At 30.8% G+C, this 21,829-nt stretch overlaps 1 pseudogene; it reads left to right on the top strand.

The window, feature by feature from the left end:
• Positions 1–21,829, top strand: part of LOC128159392 (uncharacterized) — a 30,877-nt pseudogene that overhangs the window by 1,850 nt on the left and 7,198 nt on the right.

Here is a 21,829-nt window from a genome sequence, read left to right as displayed (position 1 = left end):
TTTCTTTTAGAGATCTGTGTTTGGAGACAGTTAACAGATTTATAGATTACGAATGGAAATGTGACTTTGGTTTAGATACTGCAAAGAATATCTTGCCAAATGGTAGATTTTTCAGACTAATTTTAATTAAATTGTCGCAATTTATATTTTTGATTTGTCGTAATTGAGTAGGTAACCTATTTACTTTCGTGAAAGATGTGTTTAGTATAAATAATAATAGAATAACTTTTGAAATAGTGCCAATTTAATTCTTAAAAGCCAACTTCATGACAAAATGGTTTCATAGACCGGCATGCATTGAAAATTTAAACCAACAACGTAGATTTGCATCTCTATAAAATCGAAATTATATGATAACAAAATGTAAAAATAGTCAAACATATCTTCATTTTAGCAAGAACATGAATCCTGCATGTGATAATTATATCAATATAATATTAATAATTCAGCTGAAGTTGATTTTTTTTTATATTAAACAATGTTTCTGTTGCACCCCCTTTGTTGTCTCTCCGGTCAATTTAAGAAACCCTAATTATTAAAGAGAATATGATCCTGTCAGCTTACAGTGTGTTTATAAGTTGGTAAAATAACAAAAATCAAAACATAAATATAGCTTCTATTGTTTAAATATGGTATATGCTAATGCATAATATCGTTTGAAAAAAACCTAACATCTTTAAAACAATTGTCAATCAAAAGAAAACCCACAAAGCACTTCGTCAATAAAATAAATTCTATTTTAGAATGATTAACATTGTAATACTTAAAACTGCCAAATGAATAAAAAATAATAATAATGTTCTTCGATTGATATGGACATTCTGCATATAGAACAAAATATAAAAACATAAAATATCGAATTGAATACTGAAGCAGAATTCATAACACAAATATTTTTCTCCTAAATGACAATCAAATAGTTATTAAAATCACATTTCCTTTTTCATAGTCACCACCTGTCCGAAAAAATGCAAAGTCCAGACAAGTAATTTGTATGCTTTCGGAGACTCTCTGGAAAAAATTGACCTACCGATAGGCGACAAGAAGAAGATATTCAGCATTTGTTTAGGATTCTCTTTATACAAAAACCTTAATATCAATTGTTCATCGTGGAACGCAAGTAAGTCACATTCCATATATCAGTTTTTTTTCACGCGTATATCGAATTTCTGTTTCATTCGCGACGATTTCCGAATCGCGGAAAAGAAATCAGCGTAAATTTGATTCAAAGTGTTGTTCTTGTAATAGAGTTTTCTATTTCCTTATAAAGTAAAAAGGTAAGTTACAGTACCCATGAACTGTGTTAGGATAGTTAAGTAGGGGGTAAATATAGCGGGATCGGAGGACAAGTGTCAGATAACAGGTATGTTACAAGCCTCGTTGTTTATTTGATAATCCATTGACAGTCATGCTAATTAAAACGGTCACTTTCCTTGCGTAAATTGATGTCTAATTATATCTGAGCTACTAATATATTTAATGGTACATGATCTATTGATCTATGACATTTTGCATCTTCGAAAATATTTATTGGTAATTATTTTACATTAAGAAAATCGTGTTTATGGTTTTTATTGTCCAAATATTACATAAATAAGAGTGACAATTTAGATACCTTTTTTCCCTCTTACTTCATGGGATTAAACAATCGTAAACTTTAATATCACTATGACGTTGAAATAGTGAAAACTTGATTCGCATAAATTTTATATACCCTTCTAGGTTCTGATTCGCGGAAAAGAAATGACGCAGAAAAACCTAATACTGTATACGGCACCTAAACATATGTAATGAATGATAAGAAATAGAAAGGAATCATAAAGATTTTTTTTACTGATGATGTTACTGTTAAATCTTCATAAAAGGTAGTAATAAATTCACTTTGAATAATGAAGAATCCCAATTCATTTTTCAGGTGAATACATTATTTGGAATGATGCTAACTCCTGCTTCCTTAAGGATGCACATTGTGTCCATATAAAAAACTACTGCGTCTGTCATTGTTTGTCTGGATATATTTTGGTGGACGAAAAGTGTTTGAAAAGTAAGAGTTATTACAAGTAGTATAGAACAAATACTGTCAAATAATTTAAAATTCGTGGGGGGGGGGGGATTTTTGGTGGATTGTGAGTTCTTTGCTTATTCATGGGGATGTCAATTCGTGGATGCGGGGTTTGATATTTTAGTGCGAAAATTTAATCTTTAATTTGTTTTCGTCGAAGAGGTAAACTCATTAGGCAGGACTACCATGAATACCCAAAAAATTGAACCACTACGAATTCTAATGATTCCACAGTAAAGCTTCATTGTGTTTTAAACATTTTGAATATCACTTGGAAGCAAACATATTTTTGTAACGAGATTCAATGCGAAAAGATATAGTTGTAGTTATTTAAGTAGTAGTTCAGAGTTAGTAACATTTAGGTATTTTCATATATTATATGAACAACAATTATAAATACATATAAAACACCAGACCCATTGTGTATATTAGCCAAAATTTACAAAATATAAGCCAAAAAGATCTCTAAACTGTATTACGGATATTCTCAGGTATCTTTGATGTCATTGTTTTACTTTTCCCTTCAATTAAGCATTGAATGCTTATTTTAGATATCGTCGGTTCTATAACACACCAAGGCTGTGCAGATAAATTGAATACCGCTCGTTAATTTGTCTGTAATAATTTTGTGCATATTAGAGTGATATAGGTCAACAAATTAGAGGTATAGAAAGGACCGGTGTTATATAGTGCCCACGAAAAGCTGACTATATAGTGGGCTTTCCTCCTTTTTATAGCCAGATTACCCCCACGGAAAACCTACGACATAGTGGATTTTCCCCCTTATTTACATTCCGGTCATGTATATGGCGGACCATTCGTGGCAATAATTTGCAATAATTGATATGATATTAATTTCTCATAAAAAGAAATAATTATGGCATTTATTAATACATAGAATAAAATAGTACATTGTATTACATGGTTTTTCAACCCCAAATATGAACTAAGGCACGCGCCTCCATAACATTCATGTGTCACCATCGTTTATTTCACCTCTTCTTACACCTTTTTGGAACACCTTTTACAGGGATTTCGGAATACCTCGAATCTTTTTCATCTAATCGATGCTTATCTACAGTTTCGCCTTCGACGTTATGAACACGTGAGAACACATTTGAGTGAAAATACGCTGGTTTGGAACTTTAATTTTCCAATGTATTACCATCTCTGTATAAGCTTCTCCCAGGGAACTAACTGACCAATCCTGACTTAATTTTGTAGAGGAAGAGAATAAAAAGTGGAAATGTATTTCTCCTTTCGTCCAAAAGACTCTCAATTTCATTAGTCGTCTTATAAATTGATTAAATGTTTTAAAGAATAATGATTTTACGCGGGTATGATAAGGCAACTCTCAGCAATCAAATTTCTCTGATCGATATGACGTCACAATAAGCAGCATGATGTCATAGTTTACTCAGAAACTTGTCGATTTTAACTTTATCTCTGGTTTAAAATATAAAAACTACACGCATAAAATATCACTAGAAACTCTTCTAACTGAATATATCTTCGATTTCTCTCTATTACGTATAATTATTGTCAGTGTGTACAAAAAAGGCAAAAGTGTTACACTACCCCGGATAATATGAAAGATGACTTTGGTAAATATCAACGGTATATGACCTAAACTACTTGAAAAGTGCTCCTAGAATCCTGTGCTTCGTTGTTTTAAATGAAAAATACGTAGTATTTACAATGAAATTATAGAAGTTGAGAAGGTTTTCGATAAATATTTACAATATTTATCTCATGCTATTAACAAAAGGATTCTAGCAGTAATACTAATAAACATGAACTAATTGCCGATCGAATTATTGTAGCAAACATACAAATGAACTTCGGGGCAGTGTTACACTTTTTGATTTTTTGTTAAGGTAAAAAAGTGATCTATTTTTAACTGTCACGTGATACCATGGCACCGCAGCTTCAAATTAAAGATCAAGTCGATTCCGAAGTAGAAAAATAATATCTTGGTGAACACATTCCCTTGGTATTAATATTCCGCACTGTTTTCTTTAAAAAACCCAGTTTTTAAATTGATCATGATTTTGACAGTCATTAAACTCGGAGTTGCCTTAACCTACCCGCGTAACCGCGTACCTTTTTAAAGAAATGTGTTCGTAAACTTTAAACTTTATATGATATGGGCCTAAGATGGCCCCTAAAATGAACATCGTCGTTTTACTTTAATTCTTTGTTTTCTTTGTACAGATATATATATATATATATATATATATATATATATATATATATATATATATATATATATATATATATATATATATATATATATATATATGTGTGTGTGTGTCTGTGTGATGTTTATACATAATGTTCATTTTGATTCAAGTGCTCACATTTAAGAAATATGACTTCGTAAACACAACCTTTTACCGCCATTTTTGCAATTTTAGAATAAAACAGTTTGTATTCAAGCAGTTTTTCTTTCAGAAAACATAGAGCGCATGCTTGAACAAACAAAATATTTTAATTGGAGATATATAAAGCCAAGACTAATAAGTAACAAAACAATTTCTTTGTTCAAGCATGCGCTGTATCTTTCCCATTCAGATTCAAAATAAATATATGTATTTTGTAAGGCTCTTTATGGGAAAGGATTTCATATTGTTCATGATTTATTTGATACTCAAGGTGAATTCATTAGTTATGAGAAAATCACTAATGATTATCCAGTCAAGATTCCATTTACTACTTATGAAGGTTTGAAACGTGCAATTATTTGTGCTTGGCCAAATGTTAAGCAGTTTTCACATCAAGTAATAATCAAACCATACCAACCTGAATCTATCAAAATATTTCGCTTGTGTAAAAAAGGAGCACGGAATATCTATGATCACTTGATGGCAAAATCGAATCATAAACCTATTTGTGAAAACAAATGGGCCTTCAATTTAAATTTACCTCTAGATTTTAACTGGAAACAGACTTATTCAAACCCTACATCTGCCACAAAAGATTCAGGACTGATATGGTTTAACTATAGAATTATCCACAGAATATTAGGTACCAACAAAATACTACACATGTGTTAAATTAAAACTTCCCCACTATGTTCAATATGATTTTTAGAACCAGAAACAATTACACATCTCTTCTTTTACTGTCCATCAATTTATCGGGTATGGTTATTAATGTCTGATTGGATTTTTAGAAAGTCTGGTGAAATAATTGTATTTGATGCCAAAACTGCTATTTTTGGTTTTCCAGAAAATACTTAGCTATAAACCTAATTATCATGTTAGTTAAGAGACATATCTTTAGTCAATCCAGAAAATCTGCTAATATTGCATTTGAGAATATTGTGAAATATCTACAAAATTACTATTCTTTAGAGAAACTAATGTTGGAAAATAGATTTTACGAAAAGAAATGGTCAAGATGGGTATGCCTCTTTGACGTGGCATAATGTGTAGTAAGACCCTATCATTATTGTATTATTATTTTTATATTTACTTTCCCAATCTGTGTGTGAGTGGTGTGGTGTGAATGATGGTAGAGATGTATTTGTATTGAAAATGAATAAAAAAAAATAATTTTCCCATTCGTAAACAGATAAGAAAAATGTCAATTTTTGACCGATTTTGATCAAATTGTAGTCATAGCGTCACTTCTGACGTCATTTACTGCAAGTGAGTGCAAATAAATCAAATGAATAGGTAAAAAATATATCTTATATCAACTTTTCTAAAAAATAACATAATATTTTATTGTACCCGAAACACTTTAAAAAATTGCGAATTATGGGGGCCAAATTTAAATCATATTATATATAGTTCTTAAAATTAATCGTAATTTTCAATCATTTTGATCAAGAAATATATGAGTGATTGTGTATTTTTAAATGATATTGTACTTGTAAATGGCCGTAAAAATATGTTCATGTGGTCATCTATAGTTTTTGAGATATGGGTCCTTGAAAAATACATTTTCTTTATAATTGGATTTCAAACATCAGGCTTGAAAACAACAAAGGCCCATACCCTGCATAGGGGATACAATTTACAGTGTCATCTACTAGTGATATAACACTATCTCTGTAAAAATATGGTTAAATGGTCATATCTAGAATATGAGATTCGGGTCCCCACTTATAGAACACTATTCAATCATTATAATGGGGTTTTAAACATCGGGCAATGTAACATCAAGAGCCCCTACAAGCATTTTCAAGTGGTAAACCACTGACACTGTGAAAATATGGTGATATGGTCAGTTCTAGTTTTTGAGACATTGGACCCTAAAGAATATGCACTATTATCATTATAATATGATTTTAAAAATCGGGCTCTGAAACATCGGAAACAAAATTTCTCTAAAACAGAGATTTAGCCTGGATGAAATCTTCACAAACAGACTGACAGTCTGATAGATTTATCAAAAAATTCTTTAAACATTCTCGCTTAGTACAACTTCAGAACACAGAATTATGCATATAAGCGTATAACTTGTAAAACCAAGTACTTTTTTCAATTAATTACCTAAATTAAGATATATGTGTATATCCATTACATACATGTTCAATTGTCAGCATAGTCTATAAAAAGAATAAATCGGCAAAACGAAACTTAACCTTTATAGATAAATGCAGATATACATGTATGCAACCTGGGAGTGTAGAAACATTGATTTTAATCCTTACTGGATTTCCATAAATATTTTTTATAACATCTGAACCAAAAACGTGAGGGAGAACCCCTACTATGGGGGAAAAGCTACTATATAGTAGCGTTTTCCCCCGGGGGGGAAGGGCAACTATATAGTAGGTTTTCCGGGGGAAATGCTACTATGTAGAAAAACTGCTATACAACACCGTCTCTATATTGACTGCTCTATGGTGCTTCATAATACAAAAATGTTGTCTTTCTGGTCTAAATTAAACACTCTACTTAACGTTGGTAAAAGTGTAAATCAACGCCGGTTGTTGCCGAATCATCACTAGTTTTAAAGAAAATAAAAGAAAATAAAAAATATTTTACTATTTGTGTTTTGTCGCGCAATTTTCTAACATTAAAGAATGTATCAAGTTTGAACCTTTTATTTCATCTTACAATGACAAATATATTCAAACGCTTGAATCATTTATATTTATGCTCATGCGCCGTGAAGAGGATGATTGTTTTCATTGTAAATTGAACGTTGCAGATTTTAAATGCAATCATAAGGGGAAATACACACTGAATGTGAATATTTAGTAATGGTAAACGTTGGTGGATATCTAAGTTTAGTTGTCAATGCAATGGAACAGAATTTGCAGATGTTTCTGATAATGGTTTCAAGATATTTACAAATTGCTACCAAAATTTTAAAGCTGCTTGGTCCGATTTTCTGCTGATTACAATATCAATTTTTTTTTCATTCAAACCATTTATCTTAGAAAGTTATGGACTTTCTCCTATTTACACCTGCAGAATCATTCTCCTTTCAAAGTTAGACATATTCGAAGTAAATTAAAATAATTTCTTTTTGGGCAAACGAAAAAACAAACCATAATGCATCACGGGAATGTTTAGAAAAGGAAACCGTTTGGTTTCGTCCCCCGAATGATTGGGGTAATTCAACCCGCATGCTCTGCACCGATTGTAAAGAAAGAAAACTTCAGAAATATTAGCGAACAAAAGGTACACATGTTTATTTGTAAGTCAGATCATTTCGACTTTTATTCAAAGCGATGTCAAAGACGTAATACAACCATACCCGTCTCGTCGTCAGGGGTGAAATTAAACATGAGGCGAAATAACGCGGTATCCTTTTATGTAGTTTGTTTTGTTAGCAAATTTTGTACGTATTTTTCTTCATTGAAATTTGGCTTAACTGACTGGGAAAAAATTACTACAATGTCTCTTATTATACATATACTTAGCATAACCATCGTTTAAAAGCATGCATACAATTTGACATAAAATCGGACCAAGCAGCTTTAAACTTACACGTACACACATTTATATTGGCCATTGGCCATTATTTGTTTTAGTTTGTACTTATCAAAAATTATAATTATTAATTACAAAAGGATGATTTAATATGGGTGGCTTATATTACATAAAACACATTATCTAATTGCATCTTATCAAAGACCGGTTGAACATTTGAGAAAAAAGATTGTCTTATATTTTCATTATCTTCTTATAAACTGATATTATATATCTAATCTTAGAATACACCATTTTCAGGGTTCTAAATATAAATTAACAAATTTTTAGACTATGAATTACATGTATATAAAAAGAAGATATATTGTATTTTCATTTCTTTCATTGTGAATAGGATAATTAGGCTGATAAAGAGGATAGGAATTATTGCAATAAGTGCTGTTAGATTTTCAAAAGAGATAATCAATGCGTGTAAAAGCTTTAGTAAGTCAGCTTAATAGTGTTTTCACATAAAATTCAATTTTTTCTACTTATATTTAAGCTTATTTTTGCAAAAACGTTGTTAAATAAATTATTATTACAGATTATTACTTTTTATTAAATAGAAACAGTGTTGGATGAATCGTGTGAGTTAACAGATCAATGTCCCCAACCATTCTCAGTTTGTTCACAAGGAAAATGCAAATGTATTACTGGCTATTCTCCATTTGATACAGATGGCTGCCTTCAAGGTTTGTTGAGTTTTTCAATATGTTTTGTTCATACTGTATCTTCAATAAGTTTATATTGTTTTTGTAACTATGACATGGAAGTAAATTTCAAATCGTCATCGTTAAAAGCATTAAAAGCATAATGTAAATAGTGTAAATTACATGCAATAAATGCATTGTTGGTATACCTCTTATACTATTACTCTTAATACGTTAGTTTGGGTAAACTTTCAAGATATTTGAATCGAAAAATCAGTGATTATTGTTTATGCCCAGCAGGATAACTTTAATATTTAAATCTGCTTATTTTCTTTTGCATTTTTAATCCATAAATGAACAATGTTTATTATTTCAGATAATGTTCCCGTTGGTGGGGTTTGTAGCTTACACGAACAATGCACCGGATATGATAATTCTGGGATATGTGAACACGGAAGATGTACATGTACAGAAGGATTCAAATTTGTTGAGTTTGCGTGTAAAAAAAGTAATGTTCAGCAGTTAAAAAATTAACCTATATCTTAATTATTAACTTATGCCTGCGCTTGTGAAAGACATCTGAAATGACATATAGCATGTTTTCAGTTTTTGGAAAATTTAAATGAAATCATTCTATACCCATTAAAATAAGGTTAATTAATGTTCACAAAAAATAATTTGGCTAATTCATTAGTTTAGAAGAGATGAAATTTAAATGTCGAAATATGCATATTTTCTCTTTTGATCTACCCGCCATGATGTGTGACGTCATATGTGATCTCGAGTGCGAATATGCTTTTAGGTATCTTTGTAATTGGATTAGGTTTAAACAACAATTAAACTAATGATGACATATCACATTGCCGATAACGGGACTAATGGTGTTTTGTCCTTCCTGTGAAAATCCTAGTCGTAAAAAATGGGGACTTCGTTTTTTTTTAGTTTCCTGTACGAAAGTAAACGGAAATCTTGCGACAAATGGGGGCCTTATCGACTAGAAGAAATGACCAAGCGTAAAAATAAAACTGTTGCTGAACGTTTGATGATCGAACGACGATTCACCGACCAATAAAATAATAATAATAATAATAATATTCAAACTAGTAAAGACATCGACGGTGTTCCTAGAAATTAATGTTAATTTTCCGGGTCGTCCGATACTAGTGATAGGGCGGGATCATATATTTTAGCCCATGATAGAAGAATTTTTTTTCGCCCGACCATGCAATTGGTCTAAATGTGACCTAAGCATTACTCAAGCATAGGCTAATGACATTATATTTTGCTTTTTTATAAATACATGCATCAGTCATTTCATTATGCTATGGTATGCGATTTTAATAAAATGGTATTAGAATTACATGCAATACGATTACATTTGTGTGCTGTGCTATGTGAAACTAAAACGAAGGCTTAACGATATATGTAATGCTACGAAATTTAAACACAAACAAAAACGAATACAGAAGAGTTCTAATCATATAAATGTCTAAAAGCTATGACATTTTAACTTTAATATGCATTATAACATAGTTACTCTTAATAATGAAATTATTTAAAACCGAGTTAAAACTATGGTGTATGCTCTGTTATGGTATGGTTTTAGTATGCTTTGAGGAATTAGAATCTAATGATATTGAATGAAATTTTAATACTATGATATGAGATTGCTATGCTATGATATGGTGTATGTTGGAAAATATATACTTGAACTGACTGTACATGTATTATTTCATACGTTCCAAACAGTATTTTTTAGATAAATATTCAAAATCTGAAAACACAAGAACACGTCAGCTAAAAAGTGTTTCTGCATATTACTTGATTGTTTTAGCTAAAAACTTTTAAATAAAACCTTTCAACGTTCCTCATATTTTGTTTCTATTCCAGAAAATCTTGAATTAGATGATCCATGTGAGTTCACAGAACAGTGTATACAACCATTCTCAGTTTGTTTCCACGGAGAATGCAAATGTATGAATGGTTATTCTGCATTTGATACACAAATTTGCTATAAAGGTTTGTAAATCTTGTAAATAGTCTTTGCCATTGCAATATTTTCATCAAGATTCTTTTTTATAATTTTGCCTAAAAGCCAGAATTGAATCTAACTCGGATTTTATTTTTCAAATCGTCATTGTTAAAAGCATAAAAAGCATAATGTAAATAGTGTGAATTACAAGCAAAAAATGCATTGTTGGTATACCTCTTATACTATTACTCTTAATACGTTAGTTTGGGTAAACTTTCAAGATATTTGATTAAAAAAATCAGTGAATATTTTTCATGACCAGCAGTATAATTTTAATATTTAAATCTGCTTATTTTCTTTTGCATTTTTAATCCATATATGAACAATGTCTACTATTTCAGATAATGTTACCGTTGGTGGGTTTTGTAGCTTACACGAACAATGCACCGGAGATGATAATTCTGGGATATGTGAACACGGAAGATGTACATGTACAGAAGGATTCAAATTCGTTGAGTTTGCGTGTAGAAAAAGTAATGGTTACAAATTTTTTATATTTCTTAATAGGATCAATTCTATGTAAGAATCAAAGATTTATAAAAGGGTCTGGCCATGCAGAGTCCCCAATTTTCCTTATATTTCATACAAGGCCAGACCTAGGTGAAAAACGCAAAAAAGGACTAAAAGTTGGTTGCTAGGGGTAACCGTTGCCATAGTGATCGAGGCTAAAGATAAAAAAATAGCAAAACTTACCTACTTTGAAGCCTTATTAGAATGTTTTGCCCACTAATGTAAACTATCAGAGACATGAAACAGCCTTTGTCCTCTTTTCAATTATTTGATTATTTTAGAAAATTGATGGAGAAAGCAATATTTATAAAATGTTACCATGGAAACCGTTACAAATTTTTGAAATCAGTTTTTTAATAGGCCGAAATGGGAAAGTGTTAAATTTTTACATCCATATCAATATCTATGCTATTTATATTTTATAATGAAAATTGACATCCGTTGCTTTGGCTACAAAGCCCAAAAATAGGAAAAAAACTGAGAAATTTTAGATGATTTTGATATGCTTTAATTCCCGATTTTAGATTTTTTTTTTGCAATTTTATTAGTTGGAACTTGTAAAAATATGTCTAATTTTTCATCATATACATGTACCACAAAAGCTCTGTTATGCAACAGAGAAGTATTGTTGCTATGGAAAAATAAGTTGCGTAAAATATCACGCAGAAATTCTTACTTTTTGAAAGGTCCATAGCAACGGCAGTAATTTAAATAAATAGAAAATTTCAGATTTGTTCAAGTGTCATTAAAGATAGGGACATGCTTTATTTTTTCTCACCATTTGATTTTATACATTTATTCATAATAAGTGAATAATATCCATTCAAAGATGCCTAAAATTATTATAATTTTCCTTATTTTTTAGCTTGTTACCATAGCAACAGTTCTCAAATTTCATATTCAAATTCTTTATTGCACAATCATAATAGTGTTAACCAAAAAATTCCAGATTTGCACTTTTTACTCAAATTAAATGAAGAAAACAGTTTTTAAAATTTCTGTTTAGTAACCATAGAAACGCTCTAAAATATGCCTTTCTCCATAGTTTTTTTTTCTTTTGAAAAATGACAACTATTTTTAATAATAAATTCTACCCTGGAAAGCTCAAGTTCTGCTCATTACTCACAATATGTTTTTAAAGAAGCATTAAAATGCCATTTTTACATCTTTATCCTTGGTTACATGTACCATAGTAACGGGACCACATAGCAACAAACAAATGGTGTTATGCTTTTTTACTCACCAAAGTATATCAAATTGTCAAATATGAAGAAAATCCGTGACTATGTGTGGCCACCGAATTTTGATTCTTACATAGAATTGGTCTTAACATTTCTCGACCTCGGAGGTTATTCTGCAAGAATCACGATAACAAGAACTTTATTTCTATTCCACTAACAGCTCCAAATATCAGCTGATCGGTTTATCAATAAAAAGAGGAGATAGGTCATATTTTCAAGCGAGATGAATCGGATTGGTTGAGACGGCTGTTCCGCGTTACCCCAAAGGTTTTGTTAGCATGGTTGCCTCGGAATGCGTATCTAAAACGTTTCGTTAAAGTAGGACGTTTGGACCCAACCTATTCCTATGTATTTGATATAAAGGATTTACGCGCATGCTTGTAAAACGTCTGACTACCGTGTAATTTCCAGAGCGCATAGCGCAACTGAAGCTGCTGCTCAGCATTCTCGGGGTTGAGGCTGAAGGGAGGGGGTTGAGGTAGATTGGCCTCTGTAACACATCATTCCTAAATACTTGGCAAGTTTCACAGGCTACCAAAGAAGCAATAATATATTGCCGAGCAAGCGTACGATCAGACTGATGATAATCTATAATCTGTACTTATTCTGATATATAATCAAAACGTTCTCCATAAGGCAGAGTGTCCGTTTGTTTCGCGGGTATGATAAGACTGCTCTAAGAGTTAAAATTCCTCTGATCGATATGACGTCACAATAAGCAGCATGATGTCTTATTTTAATCAGTAACATGTCAATTTTTGCGTTATCTCTGGTTTTAATTATAAAAACTACCGGCGTAAAATGTCACTAGATACTCTTCTAACTTAATATATCTACGATTTCTCTGTATTACGTATAATTATCATTGATGGCGTCACATGCATGTTTATTAAAGAAGATCAATGTCTAGAGACAAATCATCGGAATGCATGTAAACAATGCAGAAATCTGACTTTTTTTTATACTGATAAAAACGATTTAGATGAATATCAGTTTGGATATAATCAGGATACTACGGGCATGGATATTTTGTTTTATTAGCGAGTGTTATAGGGTAAGCAAATAAACATTTATGTGGCTTGACCGGCCTTTCCTCTGTCAGTGTGTACAAAAAAGGCAAAAGTGTAACACTACCCCGAATAATGTGAATGTTGAATTTGACAAAATCAAAAGCATATGATCTAAACTACTTGAAAATTGCTGCTAGAACCCTGTCCTTTGTTGTTGTAGATAAGAAATACATAGTATTTTAAATGAAATTGAAAAAGGCGAAGGGGTTTCCGATAAATAGTGACAATATTTATTTTATGCGATTAACGATAGGATTCTAGCAGTAATACTGATAAACATAAACACATTGTTGATCGAATTATTGTATAATACATACAAATGAACTTCGAGGTAGTGTTTCACTTTTTATATTTTATTAAGGTAAAAAGTGATCTATTTTTAACTGTCACGTGATACCATGGCACGGCAGCTTCAAAGATTGACTTGCTTCCGAAGTAGAAAAATAATATCATTAGAAACACATTCACTTGATATTAATACTCGGTACTGTTTTCATGAAAGTAGACAATTTTTAAATTGATCATAATATCGGCGGTTATTTAACTCGGAGTGACCTTAACTTACCCGCGTTGTACATTTGAAAGGCTATTTACAAGTACATCGATCGCAGACTATCGATCGGAATCGAATGCAGACGTTATTATTTATTATATATTACTTATTTATTATAAAAACATTATTTAGGGAAAGAAAAAAATCGTTTATTTTAGCTATGACATTTAAGTTTTCCTTAAAACATAACTTTTTTTATTATTGTGAATTATATAGTCTAAAAATAATTATGACTATCCAGTCCTTTTAATACATGCTTATGTATTTCAATTACGCACATGTTCAATTCTCAGCATAGTCTATAAAAATAATAAATCGGCAAAAGGAAACTTAACCTTTATAGATGAATGCAGATATACATGTTTGCAACCTGGGAGTGTAGAAACATTGATTTTAATCCTTACTGGATTTCCATATATATTTTCTTTATAAAATCTGAACCAAAAACGTGAGGAGAAAGGCAACTATATAGTAGGTTTTCCAGGGGTGGGGCCCTACTATGGGGGGAAAATGCTATACAACACCGTCTCTTTATTGACTGCTCTATGGTGCTTCATAATACAAAAATTTGGTTTTTCTGGTCTAAATTCCGCGTGCCCCTTTCTCAGTTATCCAATGACGCGTAGCTTTACTATATCCAACAGAACTCTTTTAAACACTCTACTTAATGTTGGTAAAAGTGTACATGTAATTCAACGCCGGCTGTTGCCGAATCATCGCCAGTTTTAAATAAAATGAAAGAAAATTAAAAATATTTTACTAATTGTGTTTTTCACGCCATTTTCTAACATTAAGGAATGTATCAAGTTTGAATCTTTTATTTCATCTTACAGTGACAAATATATTCAAAACGCTTGATGCATTTATATTTGTGCTCATGCGCCGGGAAAAGGATGATTGTTTTCATAGGAAATTGAACGTTGCAGATTTTAAATGCAATCATAAGGGGAAATACACACTGAATGTAAATATTTAGTAATGGTTAACGTTGGTGGATATCTAAGTTTAGTTGTCAATGCAATGGAACAGAATTTGCAGATGTTTCTGATAATGGTTTATGTGCGTGCAAATCAAGATATTTACAAATTGCTACCAAAATTTTAAGCTTACACCGTACACATATTTATATTGGCCATTATTTGTTTTAGTTTCTACTTATCAAAAATTATAATTATTTATTACAAAAGGATGATTTTATATGGGTGGCTTATATTACATAAAACATACATTAACTAATTGCGTCTTACCAACAACTGGTTGAACATTTGAGAAAAAAGAAGATTTTCTTATATTTTCATTATCTTCTTATAAACTGATATAATATATCTAATCTTTGAATACACCATTTTAAGGGTTCTAAATATAAATTAACAAATTTTTCGACTATAAATTATATAAAAAGAAGATATAATGTATATTTCATTTCTTTCATTTTGGATAGGATAATTAGGCTGATAAAGAGGATAGGAATTGTTGCAATAAGTGCTGTTAGATTTCCAAAAGATTTTCAAAAGAGATATTCAATGCGTGTAAAAGCTTTATTAAGTCAGCTAAATAGCGTTTTCACATAACATTCACTTTTTTCTACTTAAATTTTAAGCTTATATTTGCAAAAACGTTGTTAAATGAATTATTACAGATTATTACGTTTTTCTATAGAAATAGAGTTGGATGAATCGTGTGAGTTAACAAATCAATGTTCCAAACCATTCTCAGTTTGTTTACAAGGAAAATGCAATTGTATAACTGGCTATTCTCCATTTGATACAGATGGCTGCCTTCAAGGTTTGTTAAGTTTTCAATATGTTTTGTTCATACTGTATCTTCAATAAGTTTATACTACTTTTGCGACTATGACATGGAAGTAAATTTCAAATCGCAGTTACTCTTAATAATGAAATTATTTAAAACCGAGTTGAAACTACATGTATGTTGTATGCTCTGATATGGTATGGTTGTGGTATGCTTTGAGGAATTAGAATCTAATGATATTGAATGAAATTTTAATACTATGATATGAGATTGCTATGCTAGTATATAGTGTATGTTTGAAAAGATCTACTTGAACTGACTGTAAAGTTAACGTATTATTTTTTACGTTCCAAACAGCATTTATTAGATAAATTTCTGCATATTACTTTATTGTTTTAGCTAAAAACTTTTAAATAAAACCTTTCAACATTTCTTATATTTTGTTTCCATTCCAGAAAATCTTGAATTAAACGATCCATGTGAGTTCACAGAACAGTGTATACAACCATTCTCAGTTTGTTTCCACGGAGAATGCAAATGTATAAATGATTATTCTGCATTTGATACACAAATTTGCTATAAAGGTTTGTAAATCTTGTAAATAGTCTTTGCCATTGCAATATTTTCATTAAGATTCTTTTTTATAATTTTGCCTAAAAACCAGAATTGAATCTAACTTGGATATTATATTTCAAACAGTCATCGTTAAAAGCATCAAAAGCATAATATAAATAGTGTAGATTACATGCAAAAAATGCATTGTTGGTATACCTCTTATACTATTACTCTTAATACGTTAGTTTGGGTAAACTTTCAAGATATTTGATTCGAAAAATCAGTAAATATTTTTCATGCCCAGCAATATAATTTTATTATTTTAACCTACTTATTTTCTTTTGCATTTTTAATCCATAAATGAACAATGTTTATTATTTCAGATAATGTTACTGTTGGTGGGCTTTGTAGCTTACACGAACAATGCACCGGAAGTAAAAATTCTGGGATATGTGAACACGGAAGATGTACATGTACAGAAGGATTCAAATTTGTTGAGTTTGCGTGTAAAAAAAGTAATGTTAAGCAGTTAAAAAAACACTATATCTTAATCATTAACTTATGTCTGCGCTTGTGAAAAACATCTGAAAGGACATATAGCATGTTTTCAGTTTTCGGAAATTTTTAAATAAAATCATTCTATACCCATTAAAATTAGGTTAATTACTGTTTACAAAAATAATTTGGCTAATTCATTAGTTTAAAAGATATGAAATTTAAATGTCGAAACATGCATATTTTCTCTTTCGATCTACCCGCCATGATGTGTGACGTCATATGCGATCTCGAGCGTGAATGTGCTTTTAGCCATCTTTGTAATTGGATAAGGTATAAACAACAATCAAACTAATGATCACATATCAAATTGCCGATAACAGGACATGATGGTGTTTTGTCCCTCGTTTAAAAATTCTAGTCGTCAAAAATGGGGACTTTGTTTTTTTTTAGTTTCCTGTACGAAAGTATACGGAAATCTTGCGACAAATGGGGGCCTTCTCGACTAGAAGTAATGACCAAGCGCAAAAATCAAACTTTTGCTGGACGTTTGATGATCGAACGACGATTCACCTACTAAAATAATAATTATGATAATAATATTCAAACTGGTAAAGACATCGACGGTGTTCCTAGAAATTAATGTTAATTTTCCAGGTCGTCCGATACTAGTGATAGGGCGGGATCATATATTTTAGCCCATGATGCGAGAACATTTTTTCGCCCGACCATGCAATTGGTTTAAATGTGACCTAAGCATCACTCAAGCATAGGCTAATGAAATTATATTTTGCTTTTTTATAAATACATGCATCAGTCATTTCATTATGCTATGATATGCGATTTTAATAAAATGCTATTAGAATTACATGCAATACTTATACATTTGTGTGCTGTGCTATGTGAAACTAAAACGAAGGCTTAACGATATATATTATGCTACGAAATTTGAACACAAACAACAACGAATACAGAAGAGTTCTAATCATTAAAAAATTCTAAAAGCTATGATATTTTAACTTTAATATGCATTACAACGCAGTTACTTTTAATAATGAAATTATTTAAAACCGAGTTGAAACTATGTTGTATGCTCTGATATGGTATGGTTGTGGTATGCTTTGAGGAATTAGAATCTAATGATATTGAATGAAATTTTAATACTATGATATGAGATTAATATGCTATGATATGGTTTATGTTGGAAAAATATACTTGAACTGAATGTACAAGTATTATTTCATACGTTCTAAACAGTATTTATTAGATAAATATTCAATATCTGAAAACACAAGAGCACTTCAGCTAAAAAGTGTTTCTGCATATTACTTTATTGTTATAGCTAAAAACTTTTAAATAAAACCTTTCAACCTTTCTTACATTTTGTTTCCATTACAGAAAATTTTGAACTTAATGATCCATGTGAGTTCACAGAACAGTGTATACAACCATTCTCAGTTTGTGTCCATGGAGAATGCAAATGTATGAATGGTTATTCTGCATTTGATACACAAATTTGCTATAAAGGTTTGAAAATCTTGTAAATAGTCTTTGCCATTGCAATATTTTCCTTAAGAATGATATGCAATACTATTACATTTGTGTGCTGTGCTTTGGGAAACTAAAACGAAGGCTGAACGATATATATTATGCTTCGAAATTTGAACACAAACAACAACGAATACAGAAGAGTTCTAATCATTTAAATGTCTAAAAGCTATGACATTTTTACTTTAATATGCATTATAACACAGTTACTCTTAATTATGAAATTATTTAAAACCGAGTTGAGACTATGTTGTATGCTTTGCTCTGATATGGTATGGTTTTGGTATGCTTTGAAGAATTAAAATCTAATGATATTGAATGAAATTTTAATACTATGATATGAGATTGCTATGCTATTATATACTGTATGTTTGAAAAGATATACTTGAACTGACTGTTCACGTATTATTTCATACAAAGACATTTTTACTTTAATATGCATTATAACACAGTTACTCTTAATAATGAAATTATTTAAAACCGAGTTGAAACTATGTTGTATGCTTTGCTCTGATATGGTATGGTTTTGGTATGCTTTGAAGAATTAAAATCTAATGATATTGAATAAAATTTTAATACTATTATATGAGATTGCTATGCTATTATATACTGTATGTTTGAAAAGATATACTTGAACTGACTGTTCACGTATTATTTCATACGTTCCAAACAGTATTTATTAGATAAATTTTCGATATTTGAAAACACAAGAGCACGTCAGCTAAATAGTGTTTCTGCATATTACTTTATTGGTTTAGCTAAAAACTTTAAAATAAAACCTTTCAACATTTCTTATATTTTGTTTCCATTCCAGAAAATCTTGAATTAGATGATCCATGTGAGTTCACAGAACAGTGTATACAACCATTCTCAGTTTGTTTCCATGGAGAATGCAAATGTGTGAATGGTTATTCTGCATTTGATATACAAATTTGCTATAAAGGTTTGTAAATCTTGTAAAAAGTCTCTGAGATTGCAATATTTTCATTAAGATTCTTTTTTATAATTTTGCCTAAAAGCCAGAATTGAATCTTACTCGGATTTTATATTTCAAATCGTCATCGTTAAAAGCATTAAAAGCATAATGTAAATAGTGTAAATTAAATACAAAAAATGCATTGTTGGTATACCGTTTATACTATTACTCTTAATACGTTAGTTTGGGTAAACTTTCAAGATATTTGATTCAAAAAATCAGTGAATATTTTTCATGCCCAGCAGTATAATTTAAATATTTTAACCTGCTTATTTTCTTTTGCATTTTTAATCCATAAATGAACAATGTTTATTATTTCAGATGATGTTCCCGTTGGTGGGTTTTGTAGCTTACACGAACAATGCACCGGAGATGATAATTCTGGGATATGTGAACACGGAAGATGTACATGTACAGAAGGATTCAATTTTGTTGAGTTTGCGTGTAAAAAAAGTAATGGTTAACAAATTTTTAAAAAATATAATGTTTCATCTTATAAGCTTACGCCTCTGTTTGAAGTGATGACTCGCTTCGCATCGGCTTTTATATTTCTTATCAACATTTCTCGACATCGGAGGTTATTTTGCAACATTCACGATAACAATAACTTTATTCCTATTCCACTAACAACACCGAATATCAGCTGATTGGTTTATCTATAAAAAGAGGAGGTAGGTCATATTTTCAAGCGAGATGAATCGGATTGGTTGAGACGGCTGTTCCGCGTTATCCCAAAGGTTTTGTTAGCAATGGTTGCTTCGGAATGCGTATCGAAAACGTTTCGTTCAAGTAAGACATTTGGACCCAACCTATTCCTGTGTATTTGATATAAAGGATTTACACGCATGCTAGTAAAACGTGTGACTCCCGTGTAATTTCCAGAGCGCATAGCGCAACTGAAGCTGCTGTTCAGCATTGTTGGGGTTGGGGCTGGAGGGAGGGGGTTGGGGTAGATGGGCCTCTGTAACACATCATTCCGAAATACTTGGCAAGTTTCACAGGCTACCAAAGAAGCAATAATATATTGCCGAGCAAGCGTACGGTCAGAATGATGATAATCTGTAATCTGTACTTGTTGTGATATATAATCAAAACGTTCTCCAAAAGGCAGAGTGTCAGTTTGTTTCGCGGGCAGCTCTAAGAGTTAAAATTCCTCTGATCGATATGACGTCACAATAAGCTGCATGATGTCATTTTAATCAGTAACATGTCAATTTTTGCTTTATCTCTGGTTTAAATTATAAAAACTACCGGCGTAAAATATCACTAGATACTCTTCTAACTTAATATATCTTCGATTTCTCTGTATTACGTTTAATTATCATTGCTGATATTGTATGCATGTTTATTAGAGAAGATCAATGTCTAGAGACAAATCATCGGAATGCATGTAAATCAGAATTATTTCATACTAATAGAAAATATTTAGATGAATGTCAGTTTGGATATAATCAGGATACTACGGGCATGGATATTTTGTTTTATTAGCGAGTGTTATAGGGTAAGCAGATATATATTTATATGGCTTGACCGACCTTTCCTCTGGCAGTGTGTACAAAAAAGGCAAAAGTGTAACACTACCCCGAATAATATGAATGTTGAATTTGGCAAATATCAAATGCATATGACCTAAACTACTTGAAAATTGCTGCTAGAACCCTGTCCTTTGTTGATATAAATAAGAAATACGTAGTATTTTAAATAAAATTAAAGAAGTCAAAGGGGTTTCCGATAAATAATGACAATATTTATTTTATGCAATTAAACAAATTGTTGATTGAATTATCGTATAATACCTACAAATGAACTTCGAGGTAGTGTTACACTTTTTGATATTTTATTAAGGTAAAACAGTGACCTATTTTTAACTGTCACGTGATACCATGACACGGCAGCTTCAAAGATTGACTTGCTTCCGAAGTAGAAAAATAATATCATTGGAAACACATTCACTTGATATTAATACTCGGCACTGTTTTCATAAAAATAGACAATTTTTAAATTGATCATAATATCGACGGATATTAAACTTGGAGTTGCCTTAACTTATCAGCGTTGTAAATTGGAAAGGTTATTTACAAGTATATCGATCGCAGACTATCGATCGAAATCGAATGCAAACGAAATGTTTTAGATGAATGAAATTCACACAAATTATTTATGAATCTTCTTTTAATAAATTAAGATTAATTAATTCGTCAATTAATACATTAACTTGTTCGTTTTATTTGGAGAAACAAGCAGTAAAAGTTTGTTGGGAAAGAGTCTTGGAACAGACGCCGCGATTTGCTCTGAAGTAAACATTAAAGGGAATACATATCGTTCTTGAGGACAGTAACATGTGTTATCAATGGTTTTTTTTTACAAAGAGCAAATTTTTTAGTTAAAAACTCATGATCAACTCGGGTTTAGTATGTGTTTAAGATCTGATAATTTATTGATGACGTTTGTG

This window comes from Crassostrea angulata, chromosome 8 (assembly GCF_025612915.1).
Source record: "Crassostrea angulata isolate pt1a10 chromosome 8, ASM2561291v2, whole genome shotgun sequence".
Lineage (NCBI taxonomy): Eukaryota > Metazoa > Mollusca > Bivalvia > Ostreida > Ostreidae > Magallana > Magallana angulata.
The sequence above is the reverse complement of the archived record's forward strand: the minus strand, read 5'-3'. Positions and strand labels throughout refer to the sequence as shown.